The 26,188-nt window shown below is 47.5% G+C and overlaps 1 long non-coding RNA gene across 1 annotated transcript; it reads left to right on the plus strand.

Moving 5' to 3' along the window:
• Window positions 1-1,705: 1,705 nt before the first annotated feature.
• Window positions 1,706-26,188, plus strand: LOC127484462 (uncharacterized). The gene is made up of 3 exons (XR_007911469.2): window positions 1,706-2,008; window positions 2,318-2,425; window positions 25,666-26,188. It is a non-coding gene; the product is annotated as an uncharacterized lncRNA (long non-coding RNA).

Consider the following 26,188-nt stretch of genomic DNA (forward strand, 5'->3'; position numbering starts at 1 on the left):
GTTGTCTGGGGAGACCACTGCAGACTCTGGGTAGAATCATGAAAATGCAGAATGAAGAGTGAATGCATCAACACGTGCGCTCTTGACTTGCACCTCTCTCAGAGCCTTACTTTCTTTTTTTTTTTTTTTTTTCTTTTTTTTACAGGCAGAGTTAGACAGTGGGAGAGACAGGGACAGAGAAAGGTCTTCCTTCCGTTGGTTCACCCTCCCAAATGGCTGCTACGGCCGGCACGCTGCGCCGTTCTGAATCCAGGAGTCAGGTGCTTCCTCCTGGTCTCCCATGTGGGTACAGGGCCCAAGCACTTGGGCCATCCTCCACTGCCTTCCAGGGCCACAGCAGAGAGCTGGACTGAAAGAAGAGCAACAAGGGAAGAATCTGGCACCCCAACCCAGACTAGAACCTGGGGTGCTGGCGCCACAGGTGGAGGATTAGCCAAGTGAGCCGTGGCACCGGCCATCAGAGCCTTACTTTCAATTGGTCTGACTCTTGCTAGTTATCCCTTTCCTCCCCCACTGGAGGTGAGACTCAGTAATTTGCCCATGGCTTAACCCATTCTTATCAAATGAGTAACATATTTCCAGGATTGAAAAATGGTCAACTTCACACAGTCATTGCTATCAAGAGCATTTCATTTAACTTCCAAGAAGTTAGCCCTCCAACCGACAACACCCTCACTCTTTTTTTTTTTTTTTTTGACAGGCAGAGTGGACAGTGAGAGAGAGAGACAGAGAGAAAGGTCTTCCTTTGCCGTTGGTTCACCCTCCAATGGCCGCCGCGGCCGGCGTGCTGCGGCCGGCTTACCGCGCTGATCCGATGGCAGGAGCCAGGAGCCAGGTGCTTTTCCTGGTCTCCCATGGGGTGCAGGGCCCAAGCACTTGGGCCATCCTCCACTGCACTCCCTGGCCACAGCAGAGGGCTGGCCTGGAAGAGGGGCAACCGGGACAGAATCCGGCGCCCCGACCGGGACTAGAACCTGGTGTGCCGGCGCCGCTAGGCGGAGGATTAGCCTAGTGAGCCACGGCGCCGGCCCTACACCCTCACTCTTCTACCGGGAAATGCTTTTGGGGGACTCAGAGGCCTGCCTCCCACTTTCCTGTGGGATCCCACCATTCCTGGGGTCTTCTCTAGGTTAGCAAGTTGAATGATGCCAAGATTTTAGACTACTCTATGTTTCCACTGCACATCGCTATCAATCCTAGGACCAAAGGGCCTTGGGAGATTGTATGCTACAACCTCCTCTTCCTATGTGAGGGGCACACCTGTTCCAGAGAAGGAGGCCAACCAGCTATGGTCCTAGGGAAAAGCCTCCTCACTCTGCTGAGAGTTTGGACAGACTTCTCAGCATCAGCAGCTATGTTTCTGCCTCAGGGAAGGGGTTTGCCTGAAGCATTTTTAGAAAGTGATTTGGCTAAGCCAAGTTACCAGACAATATGCACACGGAAGACGAAAGGGTGTGAATCAGGAAAGAAAGTTCTGGAAAGTGATAGTGTCTCCCTCCCTGCGCTGTCAAGAGGAGATGCTCTTGGCAGCTGAAAGAGCAGTCATGGGGTGGAGGCTGGGGGCTGTGTGTGGAAATTCCCACTCTGAGGCAGCTTTGGAAGTTCCCAGATCCCCTGGAAGAGCTGTGCTTGACTGGAGCCTGCATTCCAGATGCTGGGCCTGCAGCCAGGGAGCTGTCACGTGGGGCTGTGCTGGGAACATCTTAGCGTAAGTCTGGGTCAAGCGCCTGCTTGGAGGTGCACGAGAGAAAGGCCTGGGGATAGTGGGGGAGGGAGAAGTGAGGATTGTGTTTTTGTGCCCCCAGAATCCTCAGTGCCTCTGGGGCCCCCTCCCCATTAGCTCACAGATGAGGAATGGAAAATTCTCCTGGTGAATAATCCTTCCTTCCTTCCTCCTGCTGGATGGACATCTGGCCTGAATCCTCCACGTGTGGTTTGGTCATCGCCGCAGACTCCCACTCAGTCTTGTTTGAAAGAAAGGAGAAATGAAAGTGAACTTTTCAGAAAGGTGAGAAGCCAGTGCTTGCTCCCTTGCTTGGGCCACTTCTCAAGATCACTCTGGCCCTTCCCTGCTCTGCACCTCTCCAGATGGCTCAGGGTCCCTGCCTGTGCGACTCAGCATTTCCAATGAGAGGCACATTGGTTCTGCACCTGCTACACCCTTCTAGACCCTTCTCTGGGGCCTCCCCTCCAGCTTCTCCCTTCCACTCCCCTCCTGGTTGTCTCTTGGCTCCAGGTGGAGCAGAACCACTTTTGGTGGGGCTTCTACTTTGTCATTTCCTTTCAAGGACCATGGTCCTTTTCTATGTTTTCACAGAACATCACATAAGACATTATCCTTGGACATCATCCACCTGTTTCTCTGAAGGCCAAGAACAAGCCAGGACCAAGGTGACACTGAAGACTAATGGCAGTGGTTGTGCAGGTTTGTTCCTTTCTAGGCTCTTAGTGTGGTGCCCTTTCTCAGGATTTGCACAACCTCTTGGCCATAACATTCCTATAGTCAGCATCTGCCCTATGCAGAGAACCAGGTGGAGGCTGTTGTAGAGAGATAAGTGAGCCAGATGTGAAGCTCGCTTTCCAGAAGAGACACAGAAGGAAGAAGCCTGGGGGAGCAGGGCTGAGCTTAGGAAGAGGGCCGAGCAGAGCTCACTCCAGGCTCCCAGCATCTCAGCATCTCCTGTGACCTGGGATGGATCTGCTCCATGTCTATTTGTGTGAGGAGCCAAGGGTGCACCTGCGCATGGGAGGAAGAGGTAAGGGCCATAGCAGATGGGAATATTCATGTGCAATGGCCTGGGTTGGTTGAGGGGAGGGATCATGCCTGAGCCCAGCAGGGGGCTTGTCACTTAGATCATCTTCTGGGCAAATCCTCCTGGGCCAGCACTTGAGCTCTAAGGGGAGGGTGCTGCCTTGAGTGAGGAGAAGAGCCAAGTCAAGAGTTAGGTTGATAACGGTGTGAGCCACTCAGCAGTACCCTTGGGTTGCACAACTGGGGGATAGCTTCTTTCTTCATGTAGGTCTTGCATTACATAAGATAGCTTGAGCTATGTGACCAGGAGTGTTTGAGGGAGAGGTAGGGGACAGGTGAGCATCCCTGTGAAGGTGCTGAACTCAGGGCTGGATGTGGTGAGGACTCTTCGGGAAGCAGAGATGGTGAAGAGCAGGTGCAGCAGAGACAGAAGCAGCCTTGACAGCCTTTTGTTGAAGCCTTTGTCCCTGGTGCTGGGGTCACCTGAGGGGAACTCAAGGGATGCACAGAATGACTGCATCAACCAGAGAGACATGGGGCCTTCAGGGTGCCCCCCAGGGGCCCAGAGAAGGCTGCTGGTGGTACATTTGGGAAGGGTTGGGCAGGTTTTGAACCTTGGAGGATTATTGGGTGGAGGAGGGGTCACATTTTAGAACAAATTAAAAAGAAATACTGTAAATTCCCTTAGGAACTTGCTAAAGTACAGATTGCAATTCTGTAAGTTTGGGTGGTGCTGACCGGCTCCCAGATGGGTGATGCTGATGATGCTGGTGCCTGGCTCTATTAGAACCACCTTAAGAGGGCTGAGGATGGGAAATGCTGGTCAAGTGTGGGGAACGGTGAGCAATTCATTTTGCCTACACCGAGGCTCTTGACTGTGGTTCCCACATAGGCTTCAGGAACCAACCTTAGTCATCATCCATGTTCATGGAAAGAGTCCCTGTCTTCTTAGCTTAGCAAAGGCAACCATGATCTCCAAATACTTAAGTTCCACTGAACCTCTCAGAAGCAGAGTTATGGTGCAGGCGTCTTGTCTAGCATGTAAGACACTGGCTAAGATGCAGTATCCCACATTGGAGCACCGCGTTTCAATTCCTGGCTCTGGATTCTGATTTCAGCTTCCTGCTGGTGCACACCCTGGGAGGCAGCAGTGATGGTTCAAGTGATTGGTTTATGCCACTCATGTGGGAGACTTGGATTGAGTTCTCAGCTCTGTTGCAGACATCTGGGGAAGTGCATCAGCAGACGGGAGCACTGTTCTCTCTCTCTCTCTGCTTTCAAATAAAAACAACTTAATAAAGTAGAGTTCTGGGTTTCACCCCAGACTGGTTGAATCACTCTACATTTTTTCTAAGCTCTCCCCAACCCTCAGATGATTGCCAGTCTGCATTCAGGAACTCAGAGCCAGGGCTGGCGCGCAGCTCACTAGGCTAATCCTCCACCTGCGGCGCCGGCACCCCAGGTTCTAGTCCCAGTTGGGGCGCCAAGTACTAGTCCCGGTTGCTCCTCTTCCAGTCTAGCTCTCTGTTGTGGCCCGGGAAGGCAGTGGAGGATGGCCCAAGTGCTTGGGTCCCTGCACTCGCATGGGAGACTGGGAGGAAGCACCTGTCTCCTGGCTTCGGATCGGCGCAGCGCCGGCCGTGGCGGCCATTAGGGGAGTGAACCAACGGAAGGAAGACCTTTCTCTCTGTCTCTATCACTGTCTATAACTCTACCTGTCAAATAAAAAAAAAGGAACTCAGATAAAGCAGAAGGTGCCTGAAGCCAAGGCTGTACTGGCTGGGCAGAATGGCACCGATAGGAGTGAGCCACAGACACAAAGTAGGAAAGAGATAGGAGGAGAGGGAGGAGTATGAGGAGGTGACTGGGATACCAGAAAGAGCCCCAGGTAGTGTCAGAACACTCAGGCCAGAGACCTGGCCCTGCTTCTGGGTAGCTGTGCAGCCTAGACCAAGTCTCTGGACTTCTCTGGGCATTTTCTGTACAAGGTGTTTAGTAAGGCAGCAGTTTCTAATATTGTCATGAGACTTGTGTGAAGAAATACTTGTGACAAGAGCGCTTTGTAAGCACTGGATAAAGAGCTGTGTCAGACTAAGGGCTGGTGAGCTGCAGGCTTGGAGGGAGGCTTGGGCACATGGCTGGCTCCAGATAGCGCATCTGTGTATTGCTGGCATCCCAGGCAAGCCTGCATTCTTAGTTGTTGCTGTGAACATATACTGGTCCCCTTTATCATATAAGGCAGTTTTATTATACAAAGCATTTCCATAGCTCTTCATCCCTGTTTTCCCATCTGCCTATAAGAGAAGGCTTTGAGGGTCAGAGAGGGCTACCCCACAGTCAAGTCCTAGCACCTCACAGAGTGGCAGCTCTCACAGGAAGTTTGCCTCCTGCTGGGCCTTGTCTTCCTGCTCATCTCCTGAGGTTCACCTCCTGTCACTCTCAGCCTCATTCTCCATTTCTCAAACTCCCGTCCTCTACCCTACAGCATGGCCTTTGCCCACTCTGGATCCCAGCACCCGCTGCAGTATCTTTCCTGTAGCAGATTCTCAATAATTATTGCTTGAATCAATTATTGACAGTCCAGGAATCTCAAATCATTTTTCCAGATACCTAAGCTTGTGGGATGATTTAATATCAGGGAAACTGGTGAAGAAGCAAGACATTTTGGTTTTCTGCATTCCCTGCTTCTTCACTTTGAGGAAGAGCCAGTGGCAGGGCTGTGGGGAGCCACAGGGAGGGAGAGTGATTTTCAAGGGCTGCACAGGTCCTTCTCTGAGCTTGATCTGTTTCTGGTGCTTGCGAAATGCCTCCTGCTGAAAAAGGGAAACTTCCGCTGTCCCAAAGCCGCTGCTTTGTTCGTGCTTGCAGCTGGGCCATTGGTGGAACCCCACATTGCAGAGCCCTGGCTCCCTCCAGAAGCTCTTGTTGTCTTTCCTGTAAGACATCTGGAGAGAGAATCTGAATGAAAACGAAACTTGTATTTGTCCAAGTGGGGAGGAGAGTCAGGGGACTTGATTTGCCAAAGTGTACACATCTCTTCTGCCTTAAATGCAAGGACGTAAAAACAAAACACTACCAAATAATTCAACTCTATAACTCACTTACTACTCAGAGGGAATGAGAGAAATGGTCCTCTTTCTGTTTGGGTGGCCTGAGGTGCAAGGCACAAGGGAGGAGAGGGACCTATGGCTGTCTAGTTCATTGCTAGCATTAGCCCCCAGCAGTAAGGGCTTAACAAATACATGAAAAATGAATGCATGAGGGACAAATCAGAGCTGGAAGTGTTACAGAAATCCCACAGTGAAGAGAATCCCTGTACTGCTTAATTTGAAGTAGAGAAACACAATTGCCCAGGATTATAGAGTGTCTACCAAAGCTAGGGACAGACAAGGTATGTGTGTGTGTGTGTGTGTGCACGCACACATGCTTGTGTGTGCATATATGCGCCTGATGATATGGATCTTAACATTTTCCAGCAAGACTACCAGCTACGTTTTTCTCTATGCTTTTCTCTTTGTTTAGAGAAATCTTGAAGTACAAGTGGACACTTAATATGGCAGAGGCAAAGAATGGAAAAGAGCTTGGCTTGCCCATGGACAAGGAAACTGGGAAGCAAAGGGCTAGGGGTTAAATCCAGGTGTTCTTATTCCAAGGCCAGTCTTCTCTGTGCCCTACCAGGCTGCTATGGGAGTGCTTCTTCCTTGAAATTCAGTCTTTTCTTTCTACTTGTTGTTCTCTGCTACCCTTATCTTGAGGTTCACCAGTCAACAACACCTCTACCCAGCCTGTAAATGGAAGGCTTAGTAAAGAAGTGGAAGGTTAAGCAAAGGGAAGGCTGAGGGGAATGTAAGCTTCCCCACTTCCTCTAAGTCCCTTAAAATGAATCAATCATCACCTTATTTCAGCCCTTTCACCATGGCCCCTCTTTGGACTCTGTCATCCTCCTGGACTTCTCCATTTCATAATATTTAACTTAGTCACCCATTTCTCTGACCACAGTCTTCTACTTCCTTGCACTTCAGCAACTCTGTGGCTACTGCATCAGCTCCTCCAGTTCTCTCAGCCCCTACCTGACTTCTTTCCTCTGCAGCCCAGCCTGGGGTAGACTGCTCTCCCACCAGCTTACAGGGCTCTCGTTTGTATGATTCTATATATTCCCAGCTGCCAGTGCCCAAACCCAGGTCACTGATGACCTGATCATCCCCTGTGTTATTATGTGACCACTGCTAGACTGCTGGGTTTTTCTGGGAGACCTTGCTGACCAAGATTCAGCTCATGCTACAGACTTTTCCATGCCACCTGTGATCCTGCAGCATCTCCATAGTTTGTGTCACCCGTGCACCACAGCAGCACTGCAAACCTTCACCATCCTCTTCATAATCTGTGCTTTATCACTCCCAGGAGACAACATACTATGCCCGAAACAAAGCTTAATTCCATCTTCTCGTTGTTACATCTCTTCCTCCTGTCCCTAGAAAGCCGGTCACTCTTGTTGAAGGTCATGTCTTCTGAATCTTGGATTCCCTGCCACTTCTTCTGGAAATGAGTGCTCTCTGTTGGCTACCTGCCTTTTCTATCTCCCTCTTCTCACTCCTTCCTTCCCTTCTTCCAGCCCATGTGCCCATGTCTTCTTCATTGTAAAAAGGATACATTTTCCTTAACTCTGTCATCCCTCAAGCTTCTGCCTTCTCTTTCTTTCCATGGGAAACGTTTTTGAATGATTGATTCCCATAGGTGATCTCTGTCCTCTCACCTCCAATTAATTTCTTGAGTCATCACCATGTGTCCCCCACATCCGGGTTTCAACTGAAATTCTTATGGTCTCACCAATGACGTCTCATTGCCCAGTAGGAAGACCTCTCCAGAGCTGTAAGCCAACTTGGAATCAGTGCCAAGTGAACATTTTCTATCTTCCTCTGTGTCTGGGCTTCTGCTCTCTCCTCAGAGGATCCATGCCTCTCCTTTCTGTGTGATATTCACAGATTTCTCTTCTCTGTTCATCCATCCTTTTTTTAATTAAAGATTTATTTACTTACTTGAAGGTCAGAGTTACACAGAGATAGGAGAGAGAGAGAGAGAGAGAGAGAGAGAGAGAGAGAGAGAGAGAGAGGTCTTCCATCTGCTGGTTCACTCCCCAGTTGGCTGCAATGACTGGAACTGTGCCATTCCGAAGCCAGGAGCCAGGAGCTTCTTCCAGGTCTCCCATGTGGGTTCAGGGGCCCAAGAACTTGGGCCATCTTCTACTGCTTTCCCAGGCCATAGCAGAGAGCTGGATCGGGAGTGGAACAGCAGGGACTAGAACAGGCACTTATATGGGATGCTGGCGTTCAGGCCAGGGCGTTAACCTGTTGTGCCACAGCTTCAGCCCCTTCTCTGTTCATCCTTAAATGCTGCTCATCTCCAGGAAGCCATATTTTCATTCTCACTCTTCACAGGAGTTGGCAAACTCTTGGCCCCTGCCCAGTTCTGGCCTGCAGGCATGTGCTGTTCCAAATAGAATCAACTGGAAGTACTTAAAATTAGGAGATTGTTGACTTTAAAATCTAGGTTTCTGGTTTGCTTGGATAGACTCGTATTTAACAATGCTGAGCCCAGATTCCTTCATAGCAACAGCGCATGCAAACAGAGTTGTAACTGTCCCTCTTCACAGGTCCCCAGAGACTCCCCTTCCCACTCCCAGTGTCTCTGTGATCTCACACTTGGTCATCTGTTGTAGTTGAGTGTAAAACCATTTCTCTGTAACTTCCACATTTAAGGCTTTTGTAATTCAAGGAGGTGATCTTTGCATGAGCTCTAGACATGGATTTCAGTCAGCCTGCTGGGCATTTCCCCTTGGATGTCGCTCAACTTCAATGAGTTCATCCTTTCTTCTTTGCATCTCTTCTTTCCCTCCCCCTCTCTTCTTGCTTTTTTTTAAGCACAATATAATAAAGCTACATGGCAGATATAACACTTCTGCTTTAGAAGGCCTTGGGAAATCATTTTGGGTGGAAGATATGGTATGGGACTGCTGTTGAGGGTGTATTACACAGGAAATAACCCAGGTTTCCTTGTTTTGTGTATTCATTTGGGATGACTTGGGGTTGGAGAGCCTATGGAGAAATTTTTATTTGAGAGAGAAAGAGAGAGAGAGAGAGAGAGATCCCATCTGCCAATTCACTCCTCAAATGTCCACATTGGCCAGGGATTCTGATGCCAAGAGCTGGGAATTCAGGTCTCCCACCTGAGTGGCAGAAATGCAATCATTTGAGCCATCACCATGCCCCCCAGTATATGCATTGGCAGGAAGCTGGAATTGGGGGCAGGAAGAAGGTAGGTATGGAGACCAGGAACTCTGACAGAGGACATGGACATCCTAACCAGTAGCTTAATTGGTAGGTCTAACATTCTTCCACAGAGAAAGTTTGAGGAGGGGTCTTAAAGTCCTCAAACCATCCTTTGACGCCATCATTGTGAGTGCCTACTGTGCCAGACACCATGCTGGCTGAAAGGAAGGCAGATAAATATCACACATCATGCTATTCCCAGATCTGACTCCCCTACCATATGTTCACATCCTATCCACCCAGATAGCCAAGGTAGAAAGCGTATGGCTGCTTTTGATTTGCCCCTCCACCTCCTCTCACATCTAATTAGTCACTCAGATCTGTCCATTCCACTTTTTGACACTTGAATGAGGTGTCCCTTGCACTGATTATCTTTTCGTTCCCAACGACCCTGCCTTTGTGCTCTATTAAGACAGTTCAACATCATTTCTTGCCAAGAGAAACACCACCATGCAGTCTACCCTTTTTACTGATGGCAAATTTACCTTCCCAAGACCTCCAACCTCATCTGCTCAAAATGCCTCAGGAGCATTCCATGTCTACCTGCTAGAGCCTTGTCAAGGATGCAGTGAAGGGGCCCAACCTCCCCAGGATTCCTTTCAGGCCACATCTCACCAATCACTCCTTTTGAACTCCCTGTGCTATAGTGACACCATGTTTCTCATCTTTTCCAGAACAGGGCCCTTCTGTGTACTCTTTCCCTTGCTTGCAAATGCAGCAGGGCTTTTTTTGAGAAGTCTTTTCAGACACACACATTTTTGTGTGCCCTTAACACATTGCAATTTCCTTTGCATAACACTTTACTGTACACTACCTTTTAAGGATCATTTATGTATATGTCTTCTCTACCATGTAGACAAGGATGCTTCCAAAGTTTCATGGGCAAATGGAGTTAGAATATAAATGCAAATTTCCCAGGAACTTTAGGATAGACAGGGACTATCTACTCATCTTTCAACCTATCCTAGCATCTCAGCCAGGGCCTGATATTTATTTACCACTCATTCATTCATTTATCACTCATTCATTTAACGGGCAATAACAAAGTAGCTTCTCTGTGCTGGTCATGAATGCCATTCCTGGCACATGTCTGCTGAATGAATTAATTGATGGGTTGGGGATGGTTAGACCTCACTAAATAAAAGATCAACAGCTGGAAATGGCTGCTGCACTTTCAGTGGCCCTGCACCACACTGGACCTTGACCCAGCAGAGTTAACCCTCCTGATGAATCACCATGCGACCTCAGCTGAGTGGCTGTCTTGGGCCCTCATGTGCAGAAGGGAAATGATAAAACTCTGATTCTCTTTAGAGCTCTGAGTATCATTTTTCCATCCCCTTTTCACACTCAAGGCGGCTGTCAAGGAAGGAAATACAACAGTTCTAGTGATTTCTTACTGGCATTAAACATGAGACTTTGTGCCCAGGACATAGTATTTAGCATCATTTTAATTTATACCCCTAACAACCCTGTATGATGAACATGACAGGGTCTATGGTGGCATTCCACAGAGAGGTCAAGGACCCTGCCCACATCACAGTGCAGGAATGTGGTGGACAAGGATGGGAAGCCAGGTCTTCTGCATCCATGGCCAGCACATGTTGTACTCCCCATAACTGCTTGGCCAGGCTTCTTGGTGAGAAAGTGGGTCTGAACACCCAGATTAGAAACCTGATGTGGTCCACAGTAGGGTCTGCTCTTGCATCTTGGCCAACAGCACATCCTCCGCTTCCTCATTTTTTGGATATGTTTTGCAATAATTTTTTTTATCTTGGCATCTCTAGGCAAAACATCAAGACTCTAGTTCCTTTTTAGGTCGTTAGTTTCTACCGCCTATTTTTGATTAGTTATTTCTTCCAGTTCCCCATATCTCTTTCTCTCACTTCATTTTATCTCTTTGGAAATTGTCAGCAACGTGCCAGTTTCGGTGACATCAGACACTCCCTTTTGAGGGATATCACAGATTTTTCCAGGCTAATACTAGTTTCTAGGCCTTCTAGGAAAATATTTCAGTAAATCACCCTCTTTCCTCAAATTACTTGCATTTTATAAAATAAGCAGTTCTCCCACATTGCTGGGCCAGCTGGATTCCTAGCTGGGCTCTCAAGGAAATCCAGAGTTAACTCTGGCTCCGGACCCTCATCCTTTGCTTGTGGCCTTTTCTCCAAGTTGAACAGAGCTCAGCGTTCCTAACATCCTATAAGATGAGAGATTGCCCCTCTGCCAGTGAATATAGTCATTAGGTAAATGTTGACATGAGCAAGGCATCACATCCAAGCCTCATTTAAGCATAGAGAAAGCACTGAATTGCCCAAGGATACACAGAAAATTACTGGCTTGGGCTGGAAGGTAGTTCTCTGACTCCTTGTCTGGTAAGGGATCTTTCCTTCACTACAGGGTGCTGGGAGCATCAGGAGCCACTGGTAAGTGATTTGCAAAATCTCTAAGTGTAGGCTCTCTCTATTGCTGTCATTCTTCCTTCATACTCCTAACCCTTAGAGAAGATGTCTAGCAGAGGTAATACCTCTGCATCACATACTGATCACAGGAAGCAAAGCTCTTACATGACATGATTTCAGCCATAGGAAGCATTCATGGGTCACAGACATTGAGGCATGGCCATGTTAGTTGTTGATTATTCACATATCTATTTCAAAGCTGCAGAGACTCCTGTCCAGGCTCATAAAACTCTCTAAGGTCACCAAACAATATATCTACAAAGAAGAGCAACATCAAGCTCCTTTTTCCATCATGACTATTATAATGGCAATTATAATTACTTAGAGGTATGTTGCACGTTACAGGTGATTAAACTCAGTCACATACATTCTCATTTTTTCACAATGGCAGCACTACAAAAGTCACTTCTCCCCAGCCCCCGCCAATTTTACAGTTGAGAAACTAAGGTTCACAGAAGTTAAACACTTAGCCCAGGTCATACAGATGGAAATTAACAGAATCCGGTCTACAGATCCCAGGCAACTTTGCTATATGGCTCTCAAATACAGATGCACAATAATTAAATGTACCTGTAATTAGCAACTTCAATAGTCTTTCTTCTTTAGATCCTTATAGAAATCTTGTGATGTTCATCCCAATTTTTCCAGAAAAGAAAATCAAGATTTGGGTGATTAAGTTGCCTGTCTTGCCTCCTATGGGGAAATACTCCACTGAGCCCAGGAAGCCCAGCAGGCAGATGGCTAAGGACCCTGTTTCCTATTCAGAACTCGCTTTCCTTTCCTATTCCTGCTGGGTCTCTCTGAAGGAAGGAAGGGGACTTTCTAGCATGAGTGAATTAGAGGATTCAGTACTCTTGATGTCTTAGGGCCTCCAGTGTCCCTAGAGGAAAGCTGAGACAGGATGTAGCAGTCAGCACTGACTAGACATCAGTAATGTCCTGAGAGGCCAATTCCTTCACTCACTTGCTCATGCATCCACCCACCCATCTTTTAGCAAAGTTTTTTTTTAAAGATTTATTTATTTATTTGAAAGTCAGAATTACACAGAGAGAGGAGAGGCAGAGAGAGAGAGAGAGGTCTTCCATCTGATGGTCACTTCCCAATTGGCCACAACGGCCAGAGCTGCGCTTATCCAAAGCCAGGAGTCAGGAGCTTCTTCCAGGTCTCCCACACGGGTGCAGGGGCCCAAGGGCTTGGGCCATCTTCTACTGCTTTCCCAGGCCATAGCAGAGAGCTGGATCAGAAGAGGAGCAGCCGGGACTAGAACCGACGCCCATATGGGATGCCGGTGTTTCAGGCCAGAGTGTTAACCTGCTGCGCCACAGCGCTGGCCCCTTAGCAAAGTTTTATCAAAGATGTTTTCCATGGAAGACATTATACTAGCTGATGAGATACCAGGACAGAAGAAAACATAGCTTGTGACTCCCAGGAGTTGCATGTTGGCTCCACAGATTGAGTAGGAAAGAGACCCCCTGGACCCTTCCGTCTGCCTTCTGCTCCCCCATCCTCATCATACTGAGTGGCATCACTTTCCTTGAATTTTTAAAACTCTTCCCAGAGATGTCAGGCTCCCAGAAGGGCGCTTTACCTATAACCTCACACCTCTCATCCACTCTCCACCTTGCTGCCAAAGACTCTGAAAAGCCAATCTGATTGTGTGTCTTCCCTGCTGAAAATCCTCTATGGTCTGCCCTCTGTACTCAGCAGACCTTCCCAGAGTGCCATCAGAGCATGGCCCCTGCTCCTCTCTCCAGCCTCCACTGGCCTCTCCTCCTTCAGGCACCCTGCCTCCAGAAAGGTCAAGCTAATCCTAGTCCTCCCCACGTCACCAAAGGCACACTTCTGGGGCTTGGCATGAGTGATTTCATTTTCCCAGTAGTCTTCTCTTTACCAGGTCAATGTCTACTCATCCCACAAAACCCAGAGAGCCCTTTCCTCTTGGAAGCCATGGCTGGAAAAGATGCCATTTGTAACGGATAATTTTATGTCTCAACTTGTCTGGGCTTAGGGATGTCCAGATAACTAGTAAAACATTATTTCCAGGTGTGTCTGTGAGGCTGGTTCCAGAAGAAATGAGCACTTAATTTGATAAACTAATCAAAGAAGATTGCCCTTACTAGTAAGTATGGGTCCAGATAGTAAGCATTGAGGGTCCAGATAGAACCAAATGATGGGACAAAGGCAAATCCAGTCTCTCTTCTGGAGACAGGCTATCTCTCTTCTCCTGCCCTTGGACGTCAGAGCCCCTGGTTCAGACGCAGGCTGAGTTATACCACCCAGTTTCCCTAGCCCCCTGAATCATGTGAGTCAACTGCTTGTAATGAATCTCTCTCTCTCTCTCTCTCTCTCTCTCTCACACACACACACACACACACACACGGTTCTGTTTCTCTGCAGAATCCTGACTAGTGCATCCATTTCCTATATTTCTATAGCATAAATGTTGACCCGAAACAAGTGATTATCCATTATATTGAAATTGTTGGTCCTTCTTGTCTCCCCAACTTTTCTGTGGGTCTGGGGCTTGGCCCAAGAAGGTACTTACCAACGTCTTTTAAGCACATACAGGAGAAAATCCAGAGAAAAACTCTATTCTGTGGCCCACAACAGCTGCCAAAGCACAGCCAACCTGGCCCACTCTCGGGGGAGCTGGGCCCCAAGCAGAAGGAATGTGTTTGGTTTTCTGGAGACAAAAGGGGTCCCTATCAGTCCCACGGATGTTGAAGAATGCAACAGCAGCTGTGAGTCACTGTGACTGGGAAAGCCCACATGCCTTTTCCTTTCTATTGGCCCTTGGACATGTTCCAAGAGGAAAATAACAAGCAATCTGACCTTTTTTGTCTTGATAGCTAGTATTTCTTCTCTCTGTTCTATGGTAAGGGTTTCAACCCAGAATCTTCTGTTCTCCCCATAAAGGGACAAACTGGCAAGACCGCAGCTTGGAGAACTAGAGGGCTGGCCCTGTACACAGGTATCTTGCTGGACCCAGGAACTGGGACCCACCCACCTGCCAACTTCTAAGTCTCATGGGACCTACAGAGAACCCCTGAATCCTCAACTAGCTTCCCCTGCTAAGGATCCATCTTCATTACAAAAAGGTGCAGATGCCAGAAATAGAGGGAATGACAGTGGTCATTTTCAGAAATCTCCAATATGTAGGATCTTTCTGCTGGACACTTTTATATATTATCATTCACATCACTGGGAACTTACCATGGGGTGGATATTGGGTCTACACTAACTCCACATTCACAAACACGGTTCCAGCTTCACCAATGTCCACTCTGAATTCTCTCAGTAGCTTTATGGGCTGAGAGGTATTACCCAACCTCGCCCTCATGCAGACGAGAAAACTGAGGTCTGGGGAAATGCTGGAGGTCATGAGTGGGCTGAAATCAGAATTCGGGGCACGTGACATCCCTGTGCCAGTTACAATGACTCACGGCTGCTCCTACATTCTTCAGCAGGTCCTTCAGTCTTATCAGCTGCCCAGAAGAGGAGTTTGATGGCATGGCTCCAGGACAACCCTGGAGCTGAGATTTGAGGAAATATAAAAAAATGGCTCAAATCACAAAAGACCCAAATGTCCCATCCTCCAGTCCATTGCAGGGCCTAGGGTTCCCACGATGCTGCTGAGTCTTTTGACTAAAGCACACTCTCATTTTGTCATTCTACCTTTGTGATTTTTTTAGCAAGTGTTTGTCACACAACTCCTTTATATCCTGAGCAGATTTCCTGAAAATGACTTTTTTCCTTTTACTTAACTCATTTTGAAGGAAACATTTTGTAATTACTAGAAATTTGAAATCAATATAATCAGAACAAATGATTTTTAATTTGAACTTGAGGTAGCTGTCTACCTGGTGTATTGCTCACTGGAGAGAGAGGGTAGTAAACACTGAGGTTTTCTTCTTGATGGAATCAGAAAGATGCAAAGATGATTGAATACAGAATGCCTTTCTCTACAAGTGGTTCCCAGTCTGAGATAGCAATGGCCTGGGCTACCACACCATAGATGTTCATGGCCAGGGAGTATTCAGCAGAGCAACTCTCGTCTATTAGCACACACAGGGCTTTGTGGCGCTGATGCCCTCGTACCAGACCTTCTGAAGATACACACACTGTGCTGAGGGCAGCTGGCATCAGGCCAGGCCACCTGAACCTCGCTAGCATGAGTGGCATGGGCAGAGTTGGAGGGTAGTGGACTGCAGGTAGCATGTTCTGGAGCACCAGAGTAATCACAGGCAGTGATGGGGAAGCCCCAAGAACAAGTTGACTGCCTTCCTGTCCTGCCCAGCCTTGGCTCTGGGCAGAGACTGGGGCATGGTGAGAGCGGGAGTTGATTGCTATCCCCTAGAAGAACTGAGAAGGAGAAGCCTGGTCGGAGGCCCTCTGTATGGCCGGGCAGAGATCCTCATATGAGTCTGGGGAAAGGCTAGGGAAAGGCCCCTTGGGCTGGAGGGCTTCCTCTTAGCAGGACAGGGTAGCCCTATTTGCAGCCCATTTCATAAAATCAACAGGAAACTTCTCAGAAGGCTACATGGGATGAGCTGATGGTGGGCAGAGGAGACAAGGAGAGGGCACTTCAAGCAGCAGGTGAAGCCAGGCCGGGGTCTGGGGTAGAGAAGGGAGCCACAAGCACACACTGATGGGACTCCACTTGCCAGCCGCAGGGGCAGGGATGTGACCAGCACCAGCCACTGTCAGTCATCACTGCTCTGCCCATGAGGAAATGAAAGCCCAGAGAGGCTAAGCATGGATGAGGATTGCACAGTTGGGGAGAGCTCACCCCAAGAGGCTCAGACCTTCGGTTTCTGGTTGGGGGTAAAGGGTGGTCTAGTTGCCCACATGGTCAGGACCTCCCTCTGAGCAGATGAGGTATGGGTAAGGCAAGGCTGCTGCTTCTAACAAGGTCTAGGTTCATGGTCAGCCCTATGCCCCTGATTCCTGCTCTGCATACAGTCTTATTCACAAATCTGAGAAGTCACTGCCTTCTCCCTTTCAGGGGTGTGGAAACAATGTCAAGGTGAGGTTCATCCACTGAGGTCACTGAGGCATCCCTCTGTTCTAGTAGAAGTCCAGGCCTCCTGCAGCACCTGGGGTGGGTCCGTTCACTCCCACTGAGTGGGGGAGAATTCCCTGGGATTTCCCAGATGACTGGAGGCATGGCTGGGCCCAGACTGGGAGGGGTGGGAGTGGCTAGTGGCCTCCCTCTGGCCACTGGACAGCTCCAGAATGGGGCCAGAGTATGACCTGCTCTCAGGGCTGAGAGTTCATCTCTGTAAACAGGTGCCCATGCTGCCCGTTGGGGACACTCAATGGAGCTGGGAATTTCCCACTGTCAGGATCTGGGAGGGAATTCCAGGCGTTATCGTGAAGCCCTAGAGCAGGAAGAGATCCTGGCCACGTGGAGATAGGGCTGTCCATGTCTGACCCTGCCATTTCCCTACCTGATCTCCTTGGTTTGGCTTGGCTTGGCTGTGCCTCTTTCTACAGAAAGCCCAGCTAAGAAGTCAAAAGAGCAGACCCAAAGCTTCAGTGGGAGAGAACTGACCAAAAAAAAAACATATTTGTTTTGTTTTTTCAAGATCTATTTGTTTATTTGAAAGAGTTAGAGATAAAGGGAGGGACAGAAAGAGAGAGAGAGAGAGAGAGATTTTCCAGCCTCTGGATCATTCCCCAGATGGCCACAATGACCATGGCTGTGCTGGGCCAAAGCCAGGAGTCAGGAGTTTCACTGGGTCTTCATGTGGGTACAAGGGCCCAAGCACTTGGGCCATCTTCTGCTGCTTTTCCCAGGCACATTAGCAGGGAGCTGGATCAGAAATACTGCAGCTGGGACAAAAACTAGTGCTGATATGGGACACTGTCATTGCCAGCAGCAGCTTTACCCACTGTGGGACAATGCTGATCTCCCTCCACCAAAAGGATATTTGGATGCATTTCAATTAAATATTTAGTGAATGTCCACAAGATACACAGAACTATCCTGGACTCTGTGAGGGAGTTAGATACTGAATAAAGAGAAGGAAATGTCTGGGGTTCTAGATGAAAAGAGGGAGAGGAACTCAAGTTCACAGACCTATGCATCATATTAGGTGTGAGGTCTTTAGCCTGTTTCATGTAACCCTTATAATGCCCATATTGAATGTGTGCTACTATTGTTCTCATTTTACAGACAATAAGCCTGAGACTCCATGAGGTTAAACAACTTGCCCAATGCAATCAGGCTAGCAGGGGACAGATTTGAGTTTTGATGCAAGAGTCCATAAATCTCTCCCCCTACCACTCTTCCTGCCCAGACGTTTTGCAGACTGGGACCCTTTAGCCAGAACTTTCTGTATATACAGTTCCATTTTAATACCAGGAACCTCAGAATCACAGGAGCATCAGTCAGAAAATCATTTCAGTGCATTCGGTACTGGAGGCTTGGGTTTGAACAGAGAACAGAATTGCACTGCATCGTTAGGAACAGGGGCTGGCAAAACAAGTGTGCCCTGACTCATGCTCTGGCTGTGGTTGTCACCAGCTAACCTCAGAAATGGGGCTTCAACTGGAATCCTAGGTTTGCTTTCCTTCTGATTTTGTAATGCAAGTTGCGGAGCCATAGCAGCCTTTAATTCACCGCACATATCTCTTTAGCCACTGCTAGGTCTGGCTTGGTTTACTGGTTTCCAGATGCCTGAGGCTACTTAAAATAATGAGGTCACAAGAGTCAATTTAGCTTAAACCACATCGTTGGGTCTGTGAGACATAACTTATTTATGCTGATTATTCATGCATTTAGTAAAAAGTTAAGGGCTTGGGCTTCCACATGCATGCGAACTGCTGTATCTCCTTGCATCTTGGCAATGGTTTCTTTTTATTATTATTATTTTTTTATTTTTTGACAGGCAGAGTGGACAGTGAGAGAGAGAGAGACAGAGAGAAAGGTCTTTCTTTGCCGTTGGTTCACCCTCCAATGGCCGCCGCGGCCGGCGCGCTGCGGCTGGCGCACCGCGGCCGGCGCACCGCACTGATCTGATGGCAGGAGCCAGGTACTTCTCCTGGTCTCCCATGGGGTGCAGGGCCCAAGGACTTGGGCCATCCTCCACTGCACTCCCTGGCCACAGCAGAGAGCTGGCCTGGAAGAGGGGCAACCGGGACAGAATCCGGTGCCCCAACCGGGACTAGAACCCGGTGCGCCTGCGCCGCAAGGCGGAGGATTAGCCTAGTGAGCCGCGGCGCTGGCCGGCAATGGTTTCTAATGGGTGAGTTGGGTCTCACAAGCACTGGCATTGCTTCCTTCCGTCCTTCTTTCAATCACTCATTTATTTGGCACCAATTTTATTGACAGCCTCCTATGCTCTTGATATTGCAGTGATGAATAAGATAAAGGCCCTGCCATCAAGGACTTCAGAGCTCTTGATCCCAGAGAAAACCCATTCAACTCCCCCATTGCACCTGCTGCTGGTGTAGAGGATGCGTAGCATGAAACATCTAGATTTTCCATAAGACGAGTTTCCATTTTGAATTTTCAGAAACTTGATACTGCCTTTGCTACATAAGAGTTTGCCTTGGGATTCAGTTCTTTTCTTTAGAATCAGGAGAATTTCAGGGTATCACCCCCATAAGCCCACTAGCCAGGAACAGGCAGTGCATTGGGATGGGGCTATATGTGTTGGGAGTAGCAGACTGTCTTCTTGAACTGAAATAGGACTTTGGGTGGAGCTTCACGTGGCTTCAGAGAGGGTAGGGGCCAATTTTTCTAGGTATGGGTCATGAGGTGCATCAAATTTCCAGCCTTAGCTTTAAAGGTTATCTTGGGACTATGTGGTTTATTCTGATCACGTGATGCTGTGATTTCAAAGCTGGACAGGAACCATCTCATCTCCACCCTCTACTCACTTTCTGCCAGAGTCTGCTAGAGCCCTGGGCAGTTTCAGGGAAAGGATGACTCACCATAATGACCATTCATGCAGAAACAGTGAGCCATGAAACGGGCACCATGAAGGTGAAGAGGGAGACCAAGTACTTCCTAACAACACCCATTCTTCAGCACCAGTTTCAAGAGCAGGGGGTTGGGACTCTCTTGGTGCCACTGACGTACAAGTGCGCATGTATCTGCGTGAACACCTGTGGATCGGAGTGGAGACTGCTACATAATAGGAGCCACTAGAGTCTTGCAAAAAAGCAGAGAAATAAGAATCATTGGAGACCGGTTCTTCTAGTTGGCAGGTTCCTGCTTTCCAGTACTGAGAGTTGAGATAAACTCACAGACCCACACATACTTTCCCACCCCCTAAAAGGTGTATGTTGCTATTTGCTTTCATTTAACTTCAAATTCTATCCTAGCCCAAGGCTAATTCTCTGACTCTGTATGGACAGACAAGATGATAGAGATGAAAGCTAAATCATCTTTGAGCCTTGCTGTTGTAACAGATAACATACTTGGTGTGAATCCAAGATTTGTGACTTCTGTGACAATCAGCTTATCAAAGTGCTCTGAGATTGAGTTCATGCTCTGGAAATTAAATTTACCACCTGCAAGAAAGCACAGTTACCACAATGGTCTTTACAGGATGTGCTTAGTTTTAATTTTCCATACCACAAGAAGAAATGGGGAAAGGGTATGGCATGAAAATCATGCATTATGGGCAAAAAAATTGCTAGTTGTAGTCCTTTACAAAACTCTTTGGGCCACAAAAATAATTCCCAGCATGTGTCCCAGGACTTATTCCTTCCAGGAAACTCTTATTTTTCATAACTACCTGAAAGCTTTCTAAAAAATGCAGATTTCTGGGCTCTACCTACCAAGATTCATTCAATCTGTGTATGAGTCAGCGAAAGCAAACCTTAAACCAAACAGCTCCGTGGTTTCAATGGCTGAATAGGACAAAAAGCTCGTTTTTCATGCTACAGTCCATTTATGGATCCATTAAGGCAGAGTTCTGCATTTCACACCTGGTTATCTGGGACCCAACCTCCACTCCCACCCCTTTCGACCGCCCCCCCTCCCCATAATATCTCTGTCATTCCCCATGGCCACAGAGTCCTTTCCAGGGTCTTCTGTGTCCATCCCACAAATGAGGACATGGAGTACAGCTACGGAAATGCATCTGCTCTTAATTGCTGTAGCTGGGACAGCCATGTCTCTTCCACTCATATCTCATGGGTAAGAATTTGGCCATGGTCCCATGCAGGGGCCTGGGAAATGTACTCTGTGTGCTGAGGAAGAAAAGGCAACGTGGTGAAAAATTAAGCAGCATAGCCATGGTTGGGATGGGGACACAAATATGTATGTATGTATGTATATATTTTATTGTGCATATTTGAGGTTGCAAATATTATTTGATTGCAAGCATCTTTGGTAATTCCACCAAGGATGAAGCCCCTTTTCTTGAGAAATTCCTACCTGAAGGAATGCATATGGTTATCAGCAAGTGGGTGCTAATCCACTCTCATATCATACAGATTGCCTTACAGCAACATAAATGGAAACACACAAGGCAAACACCCACTAGTCTCCTATAGTTTCTTGTTTGTGGCCATAGCTTTGCCAGTTGCAGCCCAACCCTGCAATTCTACAATCCAAGAAATGAAGGATCAGCAATTAAGAAGGCTCATTCCACCTATCTGGGAGTCAATTCTCCATCCATAACATAGGAATTTTCACCAAAAAAGCTAGTTGAAGTGTCTATCACATTGCCTGCCACATATTAGGTATGCGATAAGTGTTGAAAAGTACTTAACAGAAGGCTGAGTTTTTAGGATCTCAGATCATGATGGGATTCACAGTCCAGAGATAGAGTGGACCTTGCTACTCTAAGTGTACTCTATAGATCGGCAATCTCTGTGTCTTCTGAGGTTATGAGAAATGCACTCTCAAGTCTCACTCCAGGACTACTGGCGAGAATTTACACTTAACAAGATCTAAATATGATTCAACCACAGAACAAGATCTTCCTATTCAGGTTTCAAATTCCCCAAGATGGAGGTATGTCCAATGTCATCACCACAAGCTCCTGTACTTGAGGGGCATAGAGAAAGGGCAGAGAGTGATGGTCAGGGCCAGTGCACCATACTCTGGCAGAGAAAAAATGATGATAGTCCTGTTGGGGAGGCATCATTTCCATGTCCTGACAGGACTCTTGCTGTCCTGATTTTCTAATTAAAAGTCCCTCCTTGAAGCTACTCCTCTCCTCTGCTGCTCATTCAGGTTTTTGGTCCACATCCTGCTGTAGCTGCTCTTGTTGTTTCTTAGAAAGATGCCTGCTTTTGTCATTTTTGAGGGCTATTCAAGGACAGACATGGGACATGCACAGAGTAATGGAGCTTTTAGGTCCAAACTTGTGATTCCAGAGGTAAAGAGAAGATTGTGTGGCATGCAGGTGGTCATGGTGATGGAGTGACTGAAAACAGACTGGACAAGATGTTAAAGTAATGGGAAAACCTCACGGTATATATCTGTGAGGAAGCTATTGCCTACCTCCATGGAGCTGAAAGACAGCTGCAAGTCAACAATTGCAATAATAGCATATTCTCTCTCTCTGTGTTATCTAATTCTGGTACCAAACATAAAAACAAATAAAATGATAACCTTTTATTTTTATAGACATTTATGATCTATATAAATTTTTCAATATATTTATTTATTTGAAAGGGAGAGTGACAGAGAGAGAGAAAGAGAACTTTCATCTTCTGATTCACTCCTCAAATGACTCAACAGCTAAGGCTAAGGAGCCTGGCACTCCATCCAGGTTTTTGACATGGGTGGTAGGGGCCCAAGTATTTGGACCAACTTCTATTGCTTTCCCAGGTGTAGTAGCAGAAGCGGAGCAGCCAGGACTTGAACTGGCACTCGTTTTGGATGCCAGCTTCCCAGGCAGTGGTTAACCCACTGTGCCATGGTGCTGGCACCTATATAACACTGTTTAGGCATTTGTTGATTTAGTGCATATTTATTGAGTATGTGTAATATATCGGAAACCAGGCCAACCACTAGGATTACAATGGTGAAAAAGACAGACATTGGCACATTGTATATGGAATTTACACTGTAGTGTGTTTGGCTAATTCTCATTGGTGTCTGCCCGGTGCCAATCACTGTGCTTCCAAGGACTCTTCATTAGTGATTCTCTGAGGTTGGTACATTTACTCAGAGGGAGTTGATAGGAGTTCCCAAGCCTCAACAGTGAAGGTGGCTGTCCAAGGAAATTTAGAGCTGCTGGTGGATGAGCCAACTTCTTGGCTCTGACACGATCACCCATCATGACCTTCCATTCCTGGCCCTCGGGGCTGCATAGAATCTGACAAGGATAGTGGTGCTCAGTAGGCTTGGGAGGCAGAGAACATTCTAGGAAGTAGAGCTTGAGTAGGTAAGAAGCTGATGAGACAGTGATGAGAGGACAGGGTGCCCCTTGCGGAAAGGACCATTTCTGGAATTAGAGCTGAGGCCAGAGGGTTAAGGGGGCTTTGCAAAAGGACAGATGTTGCTTATTATAGATAGAGTCCAGGCTTGGCAGTCATGGAAGAGAGGCACAATGGGGATGGCCAAGTAGGCTGGGACCAGACAATGGTGGGACATGGCTAGTCCTTTATCCTTTAGGCAACACGGAACCCTCAACACACGCAGGAGTTCTGTTTAAGTAAGGTCACTGACGCAGGAAGATGGGATTTGAATCGAGCACAGTTTGTCTAGGATGATGAGCTCTGCAAAAAATGGGTCAGAAAGCAGTCACTGTCTCCATCCCCAGCCTCCCTTCCCTGATGGATAGTTCATCACAAGTTCTCAAACTTTAATGTGTATTTCACAGGGTGGGGGTGGGGGGACTTGTTAAAATGCAAATTCTGATTAAATAGCTCTGGGGCAGGGCCCAAGACTGCATTTCTAACAAGCTTCCAGGTAAAGCAGATGCTGACTCTCTAAGGACCATACTGTGTAGCAAGATGCAGAGAATGATTACAATGTGCACAGAGCATCTTCGCCATGCTGGCGCTTGGCTGAACTCTTTGCGTATACATTTCATTCAGCACAACAATGAAGAGGCAGCTAGGATTATTATCCCTATCAGAAAGAAACTGGATTTCAGAGAGGTTAGGCAATTTGTTCAAAGCTACATAGACATTTTAGCCCAGTCTCTTTGAATCTTTCATGCCATGCAGTACAAATAAAATGCAGTCAGATAGTCAATGGCCTTCTCATTAGATTTCAGATCCTGCCTGCGGACACCCTGTTGTTATATTTTAACCACGAGAAAGAGTCAATCATTACTCATATCCAGAAAGGAAGGAAGAAGCAGTTTTCTCTTCATCTCGTGATCAGGAGGGATGCTTTTAAGGAAGAAGCATGCATGGTGCCGGGTAGAGGGAGGGAAGTCCATGAGAACAGTGAAGCAAGCATCATTTCGTGCCACTGTTGGATGTGGCATTTCAGCGTGAGGGGCTGGGGGAGGAAGTGTCTGTGGGCCGAGGCAGGTGCAGGAGTCGTTTGTTTCTTCTTCTTAAGACAAAGCATGGCAGGCAGCCCAGAAATGTCTCACTGCCACTGCTGGGGATTTTGGGATGGAGAGAATGCTCCGGAGGTTATGTAAGCCAGCATTGCGACATCCTGGCCTGGGGTTTCCCATTCTCTCTGCCCCAGAAGAAGGTGAGGTTTAGACTCAAAGCTGAGAAAGCCCATGGGATCAATGAGAGGCGGTAGCTGAGGAGGGCTTTGATGGACTCCCTCTTGCCCTCAGGACAGTCTGGCTGTCCTTGTGAGTATTAGGTTCACGTGGCAATACATGAAAACTGATTCTTGTGGCCAGGAGCTGGGGTGGCAGGGCTGGTGTTTTATGTGAGTTATCGACCCCAGCCTCACCTACCACCTCTTTTTAAAGGTGCTCAAGCCTTCTCCTAGACCCACTGAATCAGAATTTGTAGGGTCAAGGATGGGCTTTCATTTTTAATAAGTTTCCAGGTGATTCCAAGGACTCTATTAGCAACATGAAAAACCTGGTCAAGACAGAAAAGAAAGAATGCAGGCTCTGAAGTCAGACAAGCTTCAGACTTGTGCCTCCTCCAAGTGGCTTGTTAGCTGTGTGACCTTGTGCAAATCACTTGACCTCACTGCCTCGAATCTGTAAAAGGTGTTTGTAATGGCCTGTACAGAGGGCTGTTTTGAGGATCACTAATAGGACTGAGTCTGTGAGTGCTCGCTGCTTATCAGTACTTAGTAGGTATTTGTGTGCTTAAATTCAGGGTCTTCCAGGCCCCAGTCTTGTTTCTTATTGAAACTGTCTCAGGTGCTTATCTGAGGACATTTTAGTTGGTGGATGGAAGGCCCTGGGAGGTGGAGAGAATGCTGTAGTAGGATTTGCTTTCATTATATTTGCGACATATAGGCTTTGAGAAGGGTGTAGAGAATCATGGCTTCATTAGCCTGGGGTAGTGTTCTGATTTCAACAAGAAGTATTTTAATGAGGATGAGACAGATATTAACCTTGTATTCCACAAATTTAGGCACACACATGAGGCCCAGGTTGGTCTCATGATGTGACATAAGTAACAGAAAAGTGAAGTTGATCTAGGGTGCACTTAAAAAGGTGTATGCTTCGGAATGAAACAGTGAGGACTCATTGTTCCTTTCCTGCTGGCCAGAGCAGCCTGCAGACCACACACTACCTGCTGTGGGGTGGGAGAGGAGTAGGTCTCACCTTTCAGAGGAGAAAACATAGGGTGGTAAGCGAGTCAAGACCACATAGTTGAAAAGTTTTTATAGGGAGTGGAGTGGTTTAATTTAAGTGGAAAGAGGCAACTGCTGTGGCTGCATGCAATTGTCTGGAAGCAGGAATTGGGGAAGTGGGCAGAAAGAGTAGAATTAGGACCCTGCAGTGGAATGTTCCAAAACACAGACTTAAGTTGCTTATATAGAACTTCAATAACAGCTACTACTATTAGACTTTTCTGTCTCATTCCTTGGATTGCCTTATGTCATCAGTCTTCTAGCAGTCTTGCCTGGCAGGCATTTTCCCCTCTACTTTTCAGATGATGCAACAGGTTCAGAGAGAGGAAATGACTTGTCAAAGTCACATCAAAAGGGTTGGGTTCAAGATCTAAATCTGAACTCCAATGACTGCTCACTCCTTGTGTTGGGCTCTCTACCTAGAAGCAGAGGAACCTGTGGAGGGGATGAGTTGCCTTGGAAAGTGATCCCTGTTGCTGAAGAAGACCATTTGTCAAGGAGTCCATGGAAAGCACTGAAAAAAAGCAGCTTGGTTTAGGAGTTAAAAGCTGAGATATCACCTTAGTAACACAGTTGCTGAGGTTTTATTGGTGGTGGTGGGTTGTTCTCAAGAGTTTGGTCCTGGGCTACATCCCTGCAGTGAGCACTCGGTAACTGTCAGCTCAGTATCCCATATGGGCACCAGTTGTGTCCCGGCTGCTCCTCTTCTGATCCAGCTCTCTGCTAGTGTCCTGGGACAGTAGTGGAAGATGGCTCAAGTGCCTGGGCTCCTGTGCCCACATGGGAGTCCTGGAGGAGGCTCCTGGCTCCTGGCTCCTGGCTCCTGGTTTCAGATCGGCTCAGACCCAGTCGTTGTGGCCATTTGGGGAGTGGACCAGGGGACTAAGACGACCTCTCCCTCTGTCTCTCCTCTCTGTTTGTAATGCTACCTATCAAATAAATAAAA

Source organism: Oryctolagus cuniculus, chromosome 17, assembly GCF_964237555.1.
Source record: "Oryctolagus cuniculus chromosome 17, mOryCun1.1, whole genome shotgun sequence".
Taxonomy (NCBI): domain Eukaryota; kingdom Metazoa; phylum Chordata; class Mammalia; order Lagomorpha; family Leporidae; genus Oryctolagus; species Oryctolagus cuniculus.